Source organism: Anomaloglossus baeobatrachus, chromosome 10 (assembly GCF_048569485.1).
Source record: "Anomaloglossus baeobatrachus isolate aAnoBae1 chromosome 10, aAnoBae1.hap1, whole genome shotgun sequence".
Classification (NCBI taxonomy): Eukaryota; Metazoa; Chordata; class Amphibia; order Anura; family Aromobatidae; genus Anomaloglossus; species Anomaloglossus baeobatrachus.
The window spans coordinates 123,137,287-123,145,072 of NC_134362.1; the positions used below are offsets into that span (position 1 = coordinate 123,137,287).

General features: G+C 50.2%; 1 pseudogene; it reads left to right on the top strand.

Moving 5' to 3' along the window:
* The first annotated feature begins 300 nt into the window (after nucleotides 1-300).
* On the top strand, nucleotides 301-506 carry LOC142255538 (U2 spliceosomal RNA; annotated as a pseudogene).
* The last annotated feature ends 7,280 nt before the right edge of the window (nucleotides 507-7,786 follow it).

The following is a 7,786-nucleotide window of genomic DNA, read 5'->3' on the forward strand; positions in this document are numbered from 1 at the left end:
CAAAACAGCCTTTTCAAGGGTTGGCTTGGGTGACAAAATGTCTTCTGTAGGCGTGGGTTTGTCTCCCTCTCCCTAAGATGTGTCCGGTATAGGCCAGGGTGCCACTCAAGGCCGTAACCAATTCGGGTTATAGCTTCTCGGCCTTTTGGCTAAGATCAAGTGTAGTTTCGGAGGACGCTACCTTGGTCGGTACTGGAAGGTGCCTGGGATTGCACGTCTGCCGGCCTTGAGGAAGTGTGTGCGCCTTCTGGTGACACATAGCCCTCTTGTGCCTGGACGGTTCCCAGGCAACGGGAGGCGATCACCTTTGTTATTTTGAAGTCCTACTGATAAACAGAAAAAAAAAAAATTAAATCTGTTCTTATCAGTTTAATATCTGATACGTCCCCTCTCTGGGGACCATATATTAAATGGATTTTTAGAACAAGGAGATGGAAAAAATCTTGCTCTGTCCACTCCACGCATTGACCTGGTATTGCAGTACCTCCAGGACCGGTGCACCCCTTCTTAACCCAGTTTCCAAAAGCAGAACTCAATTCACCTGATTCAAATGAGCCCCATTAGTGAATTGAAAGAAAGCAAAAACTTTATATGCACCTCAATTTGGCCAATTCACTTTTCACACTTTCACCCTTTTTTTTATCTTTCACACCTTTTACTTGCTTTATTGATGCAAAAAGCTGTGCCAAATAGCAAACTCATCTCCACTCAACTTGACCAACACTGCTATGTCCCGTGCAGTATCTTATTCTCAGTCTTATCTAGATCATTTGCAATTGAATAGAATAGATCCCTTTTGGCTGCTTATGACTGTGTAAAATATGTAGTTTTACTGGGCTGGGATGAGAGAATCCATTGAAGCATGGTGTAGGGATTGTGGTTCCTGTGTGCTAAGAAGAGAGGCTGGCACCAGCCAGAAAGCCCCATTGCAGCCAATAATCACTTAATAACTTTTTCAACTTGTCATCATATGGGAGGCCTTCCATTCCTTGTAGTAGTCTAGTTGCCCACCTTTGAACTGACTCTAACTTCTGAATGTCCTTTTTAAAATGTGGAGCCCAAAACTGGTTCCCATATTCCAGATGTAGCCTTACAAGTGATTTATAGAGGTGTAACAATACGTTGGGATCACGGGATCTAATCTCCCTTTTTATACACCCTAAAATCTTGTCCCAAGCAGCATTCCATCAGCCTCTGGAAGGTTCCTGGCGCATTGCACAGCTCGAAGGGCATGCTTTTGAACTCGCAGAGACCCATAGGGGTGGCGAAGGCGGTCTTCTCCCGGTCTGCCTCAGCAACGGACACTTGCCAATAGTGACTAGTGAGATCAAGGGTAGAAAAATAATTTGCAGTTCTCAATGCAGCTAGCAATTCCTCAATACGGGGAGTGGTGCCGTCCTTCTTTTTTAACAGGATCAACAGAGCTGCCCAAAGGCTACAACTGTCACGGATAACCCCAGCCGCCTTCATGTTGCTCAACATGTCCTTGGTACACTGGCAATGTGAAGGTGGTATTGGCTTATAGCTCTCTTTGATGGGTGGGTGTGCACCTGTGGGGATGTGGTGTTGGACCCCTTTTATTCCCCCAAAATCTAGCGGGCTTCCCACCGGTAACCCGCTCCCCAGCTTGGATGGATGCTGAGGGAGCCCCTTTTGCCCGCAGGCTCTGGCCCTGGGAACTGTAGCCTTGGCGGTGACTGTGCTTCCCTCTACGGTGTGAGCTGTTGCCTTCAATCGGGTCTTGACTGCTGGGAAACCCTGGAGGTTCCTGTCGCTAACGGATTTGACCGGTTTTACGGCGACTCCTAGCCTGGTCGGGGTCCGTAGGCCCTGCCGGATGGTGCTGGCTTCTCTTCACTCCCCGATCTGGTACCGGCGGGCCACCGCCCATCCCCGGTCCGTACGGTTCACTCCAATCAGCCTCTCCTGCAGAAGGTCACCACCGTCTGCCAACCTTGCTGAGTGCCCGGGCCACACACCCGGACACGGTCAGTCTCCTCTCCTCTTCACTTCTCTAACTCCAAAACTGATCTCTAATCTGACTCCTTTTCCCGCCTCCAGGACTGTGAACTCCTCGGTGGGTGGGATCAACCGCCTGGCCCACCCCCTGGTGTGGACATCAGCCCCTGGAGGAAGGCAACTAGGATTTGTGTTTAGCTTCGGTGTGCCTAGCCGGAGTGTAGAGTGTGTTGGTGTAGTACCTGTGACGACCTGGCTTGTCCAGGGCGCCACATTCCCCTATAGCAAAATGCAGACCGTCCGCGGGCTGCCCGTCCATCACCGGTTTTATTTTCACAACTGAAAAAGAATAAAACGGTAAAACATGTAAAAGCATCATAAACATTTTACAACGGTACAGCTTCCGCTCTTCTCCCACCCAAACAACCTGGCCCTGATGCTGCCCCTAAGAAGCGGGCAGCACCCCTTGACCCCAGTCCAGCACCAAGTTGCCCGAGCGGGTTCTGTCTCTTTCAGGGGGCCCACGTCCAAGGGGACCCCTGAACCCCCGGAGGATCGCCACCGGTTACGGTAGTGGCGGGCCTAGGCCATCCCTTTCCTCCAGGCCCATCCTCCCAAATCAGCCTCTCCTGGTCGGTAAGCACCCTCTCCGGGTACCAATGCGGTCAACAGAAATAAGCCTGGAAAGCCTTAGCAGCGGTGCGGCCGGTTAAGTCCTTAACTGGGACAACCACCAGGAACCTCGAGTAGTGGTCTACGATGGTCAGAGCGTAGGTGTACCCACTTCGGCTGGGGGTGAGCTTTACATGGTCAAGGGCAACCAGCTCCAGCGGTTGGTGTGTAATGATCGGGTGTAGGGGTGCCTTCTGGCTGGCCTCGTCCTTCCTTCTCAATGCGCAAGGGCCACATTCTCGGCACCAGGCCTCCACAGATTCCCGCATTCCACTCCAATAGAACCGCTCTCTTAACAACATCTCTAGCTTCTTCCACCCGAAGTGCACTGCACCATCATGGTATGCTTGCAGGACGGTGGGCACGTTAGCCTGGGGAATCACCAGCTGGCGGATCTTCTCGTGAGTCTTTGGATTAATCAGCTCGCGATACAACTTCCCCTGGTGTAGGTATAGCCGGGTCCGTTCTTGCCACAGACGTTGGGCTTCGGCAGGGGCAGCAGGGTCTATCCCAGCAGAACCCTGTTCCATTAGAGTCTTGACCAGGCGGACAGCAGGTGCCTGGTCCTGAGCTTCCTGCCAGTCCTGTCGGGGCAGCGGATCCAGGTTCACCCGTTGTTGGTAGACGTGCACCTTCTCAGTGAATGGCCGGTGAAATGCAGGCAACTCGATCTCTTCGAGGTCATCATCCTCTGGCCCCTCTTCCGACAGGTGGGGCATCCGGGAGAGTGCATTGGCATTGACGTTGGTACGGCCGGCCCGGTACTTGATGGTGAAATCGTAGTTGGCTAACCTGGTCACCCACCGCTGCTCCAACGCGCCCAGCTTGGCCGTATCTAGATGGGTCAGCAGGTTATTGTCTGTGTACGCGGTGAACTTGGCTGCTGCCAGGTAATGGCGGAACCGCTCGGTGATAGCCCACACCAGTGCCAAGAGCTCAAGCTTGAAGGAGATGTAGTTCTCAGGGTTCCTCTCAGTCGGTCGGAGTTTTCGGCTAGCATAAGCTATTACCTTTTCCCTTCTGTCTTGGACCTGGGATAGAACAGCCCCCAAGCCCACATTGCTGGCGTCGGTGTAGAGGATGAATGGGCGGCTGTAGTCAGGGTACGCTAGGATTTCCTCTCCGGTCAGGGCTGTTCTCAGCTGGCGGAAGGATTCCTCATGCTTTTCTTCCCACACCAATGGGGCTACTAGGGATCTACCACCCTTGGTCTGTCCTACGAGGAGGTCTTGCATGGGGGCAGCCATCTTTGTGTACCCCTTAATGAAGCGACGGTAATATCCCACCAGGCCCAGAAACTGCCTCACTTCCCTCACTGTGGTCGGTCTCGGCCAGTCTTGGATGGCGGTGATCTTCTCGGGGTTGGGGGCGACACCTTCCGCACCAACCACATGTCCTAGGTACTGCACTCTGGGTTTCAGCAGATGACACTTTGAGGGCTTCAACTTCATCCCATACTTGGCAAGGGACGCGAACACCTCGGCTAGGTGCTCCAGGTGGGCTTCATACGTCTGTGAGTACACAATCACATCATCCAAGTACAGCAAAACGGTCCCATAGGCAGTCTTCTCTCGGTCTTCCGGTGCCACGGCCACCTGCCAGTACCCGCTGGTGAGGTCAAGGGTGGAGAAGTAGTTAGCGGTTCTCAGCGAGGCCAGGGACTCTTTGATGCGGGGCAGAGGGTAAGCATCCTTATGCGTTATCTGGTTAATCTTCCGGTAATCCACACACATCCGCATGGTGCCATCCTTCTTCTTAACCAGCACCAACGGAGCGGCCCAGGGACTACAGCTGTCCCTAATAACCCCTGCCTCCTTCATGTTCCTCAATATGTCTTTGGCGCATTGGTAGTGCGCAGGGGGAATAGGCCTGTATCTCTCTTTAATAGGGGAGTGTGTACCGGTAGGGATGTGGTGTTGAACCCCTTTAATCTGCCCAAAATCTAGAGGGTGCTTGCTAAAAACCCGCTCATACTCCTGTACCACCCGGTATACCCCTTCCTTGTGGTGTATGGGGGTATCATCAGTGCCGACATGTAGCTCTCGATACCACTCGCCTAACTCCCCCAGGGATGAGTGGGAACCGGCAGCAGGCGGTGTGACCGGGGGAACGGCTTCATGGATCGTGTGGGGATCTAGAGTGAGCAATTTGGCAAGGGTAGCGTACCGGGTGGTGCATGAATGCACACATATTGGTTTTATAATCTTATTGTATTACTTTATATTCTTATTTCACTTGTGCATATCTCCACCATAATCCTGGCTAAGAAATATAGCTTTTTTTGGGGTACACAGGTAGTAAGGTCTTCTTTCTATTTCTTTAGGGGTGATATAGCCTGGTGGAACTCTAGACCTCTAACATTATATATGCACCCTTTTTCTTTATGGTTCTTGGACACCTTATAACATTCTTCCATACATATATATCTTTCTCATAAATTATAAATAATTAGGCATTTTTATATATTTTATTTACATTTTCATAAATAACTTTTTACAAAGCATGGGGGACATTCTCACATACATATAATTTTCATGTACGCATTCTGAAAATTTACGCATAAACCGTACACACTCCTTTTTGTAACAATTTCTATAACTCATTCGCTGAACTCTCATCCCGGATATTCATTCTTACACCGAATTTCCTGTTATAACACAACATTCATGATTTTTATTCAATTTATTTTTATTTTTTAGGTTTATTAGTAGTGATGAGCGAGTACTAAAAAGCTCGGGTGCTCGAAGCTCGGGCCGAGCCTCCCAAGATACTCGTGTACTCGGCCCGAGCACCGAGCCCAATGTTATCCTATGGGAGACCCGAGTATTTTTGTGAAATGACCACCGGCAGCATGTAGAAACCCTAAAAATGGCACAAAAGTCTCCGAAGAGTGCTCAAATGACATGGCAACAGCATGGGGAAGACCCCTTGAAGCATTTATCACTCAAAAGTCACAGCTTTGAATAATTTTGTCCACGTTTTACGCCATTTTTACGGACTCACCAGAAAACCTTCCAAAATGACACCAAAATGATTTTTCATAGCGGAAATGTTAAGGGCACATACCCAATAGTGAGATAGAGCTAATGTATGTTACTTTTTGAGATCAATACATGAAAGATTTTACGTAAAACATTGTGTGGCACTCCGATGTCCCTGAGAAGAGACGTACATAAAGGCCTCTGAGTCTAATGTGCCCATTTTGAGGAACTGAGTCTTTGTAGTATTTTCCTTTGCCAGGGCAGTCCAAAATTGTGAGGTTCACCAATGCCCCTGCATACAGACGTGCATGATGGCCTGTAAACCTGAAGTGCCCATTGTAAGGAAGTGGGTCTATTGTAGTATAGCCCTTAGGCAGGGCAGCCAAAAATTGGGAGGCTCCACGTTGTCCCTGGATAGAGACGTGCATGAGGGCCTCAAAACATTAAGTGTCCAGTGTCAGGAAGTGGGTGTATTATAGTATAGCCCTTAGGCAGGGCAGCCAAAAATTGGGAGGCTCCACGTTGTCCCTGGATAGAGACTTGCATGAGGGCCTGTAAACCTGAAGTGCCCATTGGAAGGAAGTGGGTCTTTTGTAGTATAGCCCTTTGGCAGGGCAGCCAAAAATTGGGAGGCTCCACGTTGTCCCTGGATAGAGACGTGCATGAGGGCCTGTAAACCTGAAGTGCCCATTGGAAGGAAATGGGTCTTTTGTAGTATAGCCCTTTGGCAGGGCAGCCAAAAATTGGGAGGCTCCACGTTGTCCCTGGATAGAGACATGCATGAGGGCCTCAAAACATTAAGTGTCCATTGTCAGGAAGTGGGTGTATTATAGTATAGCCCTTAGGCAGGGCAGCCAAAAATTGGGAGGCTCCACGTTGTCCCTGGATAGAGACGTGCATGAGGGCCTGTAAACCTGAAGTGCCCATTGGAAGGAAGTGGGTCTTTTGTAGTATAGCCCTTTGGCAGGGCAGCCAAAAATTGGGAGGCTCCACGTTGTCCCTGGATAGAGACGTGCATGAGGGCCTCAAAACATTAAGTGTCCATTGTCAGGAAGTGGGTGTATTATAGTATAGCCCTTTGGCAGGGCAGCCAAAAATTGGGAGGCTCCACGTTGTCCCTGGATAGAGACGTGCATGAGGGCCTCAAAACATTAAGTGTCCATTGTCAGGAAGTGGGTGTATTATAGTATAGCCCTTAGGCAGGGCAGCCAAAAATTGGGAGGCTCCACGTTGTCCCTGGATAGAGACGTGCATGAGGGCCTCAAAACATTAAGTGTCCATTGTCAGGAAGTGGGTCTTTTGTAGTATAGCCCTTTGGCAGGGCAGCCAAAAATTGGGAGGCTCCACGTTGTCCCTGGATAGAGACGTGCATGAGGGCCTCAAAACATTAAGTGTCCATTGTCAGGAAGTGGGTGTATTATAGTATAGCCCTTTGGCAGGGCAGCCAAAAATTGGGAGGCTCCACGTTGTCCCTGCATAGAGACGTGCATGAGGGCCTCAAAACATTGTTCCCATTGCAAAGGAGCGGGTCTCCTGTCGTTGTAATGTCCATTCTGCAAAGAATGGGCGAAAAAATTTACCACTGGGGGTATACCTGAAACAAAGGCCTAACTCTTGTAATGGTCATCATGGTGGCGCATGAGGAGAAGGAGGAGCAGTCCAGCGATTATCCAAAGTCCAGAAGTGTGTACCCATGGGTGACTGGAGGTACATGGCAAATTCCCGTTACAAACTTTAAATTCCGCTCTCATTTGCTGGTGGTGTGGTGAAGTCTGGCCCAATCCAACCCTTGTTCATCTTGATCAGAGTCAGCCTGTCAGCATTTTCAGTTGACAGGCGGGTGCGTTTATCTGTAATGATTCCACCTGCGGCACTAAAAACACGCTCTGACAAAACGCTAGCGGCAGGGCAGGCCAGGACTTCCAAGGCGTAGAGAGCCAATTCATGCCACGTGTCCACCTTGGATACCCAATAATTGTAAGGCACAGAGGAATGTCGGAGTACAGTTGTTCGATCTGCAAGGTACTCCTTGAGCATCTGGGCAAACTTAGGATTTCTTGTGGCACTACCCCGCACCTCAGGGGCTGTGGTACGTGAGGGGCTGAGAAAACTGTCCCACATCTTAAAGACTGTTCCCCTACCTCTGGCGGATTGGACTTGTGCCTCTCTCGGCT